The following is a 2,240-nucleotide window of genomic DNA, read 5'->3' on the forward strand; positions in this document are numbered from 1 at the left end:
TTAAGCCTCAGCAATGGCGGGCGCCCCTCCCCCAGCCTCACTGCCGCCTTGCAGTTAGATCTCCAACTGCTGTGCCAGCAATGAGGGAGGCTCCATGGGCATGGGACCCTCTGGGCCAGGTGTGGGATATAATCTCCTGATGTGCCGTTTGCTAAGACCCTTAGTAAAGTGCAGTATTAGGGTGGGAGTTACCCAATTTTCCAGGTGTTGTTTGTCTCAGTTTCCCTTGGCTAGGAAGAGGAATTCCTTTTCCCCTTGCACTTCCCAGGTGAGGCGATGCCTCACCCTGCTTCAGCTCTAGCTGATCGGGTTGCACCCGCGGACCAGCATCAACTGTCCGACATGCCCCAGTGAGATGAACCCAGTACCTCAGTTGAAAATGCAGAAATCACCCGTCTTCTGTGTCACTCACACTGGGAGCTGGAGGCTGGAGCTCTTCCTATGCGGCCATCTTGGGTGCCACCCCTCATTTGTTCTTCTTACTCCTGCCTCTTTCAAACTTCTCATGGCCAGCCTAGCACATACATAGTTTTAGTTTATTATTATTTGCCTTCATCAGCTCCATTCAACACTCATACCTTCTTTTTTTGAATTTCTGTAGTGTATATTCTCATGGTGTTTAGTACTTATTGGTACTGTGATATTCAGTAACAAGTTCTTTGAGGGTAGGGTCCATACATTAGAGTTTTAGAACCTCACAGAAGCTAAGGAGAAGTAGAGATTTAGTAGATGCTCGGTGAATTTTCACTGACCCAGGAAGAGTGTTGTAATATTGACTGCATAAGGGAGGATGCTTTAGTAACATTGACTGAAAGTGAGTTCTTTAATAACAAGACCATAAGGAAGGCAGGCACTTTATTTGATTTGCAAGATGAGTCTTAGAACTGTTTGGTTCAACTCACAAATATATAACCACATCTACCTTTCACTATGTATTTACATATTTAAATATGTATACTTATATATATATATTTAAAATGAATTAAATCAAAATTTACAGTGATTACTCAAATCAAAGTTGATGCTACCCAGCAATCTTTTATTTCTTTAAATAGACAACTAAGGTACAGAAATGGTATGGTCCGAAAGTTTGCATCCATACAAAATTTATATGTTGAAACCTAATCCCCAATGTGGTGATATTAAGAGCTGTATCCTTTGAGAGATAATCAGTTAATGAAGGCTACCCTCATGAATAAAATTATTCCTTTTAGAGAGCAAGCCATCATCAGACACCAAATCTGCTGGCACCTTGATCTTGAACTTTCCAGCCCTCAAAACTGTGAACAATACATTTCTGTTGTTTATAAATTACCTAGTCTAAGGTATTTTTAATAGCATCCTGAATAAATTAAGACAATAGATGTAGGTCTCCATAATAATTTCTAACTTCTATACTTAACACAACTGTCTTGGAATTTTTTAACTTGATATGCTCAATTATCTCTAGCAACTGACCACCAAACTCCAGCTATAGATACTGGACCTTCATGCCTAATTTATTCAGGCATGTTCTTCCATAGCTTATTTCAAAAATAACTTTGGAAATAACTCTTCCATTGAAATAGTCAATCACTTAGTTGGTTTGGTCTTCATGAAGTATCCATTTGCTTTTTCCTGTTTATGAGAGGAGCCTGTTAGTCTTTATTAATGTAAAATAACTTCTTCTATTTCTCTTTACATGCATGTTTTAACATACTAAGGTTATTTGTTATACCTAGTTGATTTCCATTCAGGTTTGGCTCTGTACTCAGAAGTTATTAATGTATAGGAATATATCTTATAACAGACTCAAAATATCAGTGGTTACACAAAGTTTAAGGACAAAAGCCACCCAGAATTCACAGATATAAGAAGCCCATAATAGCAGGAACATAGGATCTTGCAATCTCATTACTCCATCATCTTCAACCTATGCTTGCATTTTGAGGTTAAGGCATCTTGCCTGTTTTCAAGCTGGCAGGAATTGAAAGACGACACTTTCCCATTAGAGGCATGACCTATGGGTTTTGTGCAATATTTTAATATACATTCCATTGACCATAAATGAGTCATATTACCTCATGTACCTGTGATGAGAATAAGGAAAGTTTCAAATGACTTTAAAGGGAAACATGATAATAAGCAGTCAGCAGAGGTCTTAAAGTGGTTGTATCTCTTATCAGTTACATTTCAATAGAAAATGACCTGGTTTCAGCTGGGTGCATTGGTTCATGCATATAATCCTAGCACTTTGGGAG

The sequence above is a fragment of the Colobus angolensis genome, unplaced genomic scaffold (genome assembly GCF_000951035.1).
Source record: "Colobus angolensis palliatus isolate OR3802 unplaced genomic scaffold, Cang.pa_1.0 Scaffold237, whole genome shotgun sequence".
Lineage (NCBI taxonomy): Eukaryota > Metazoa > Chordata > Mammalia > Primates > Cercopithecidae > Colobus > Colobus angolensis.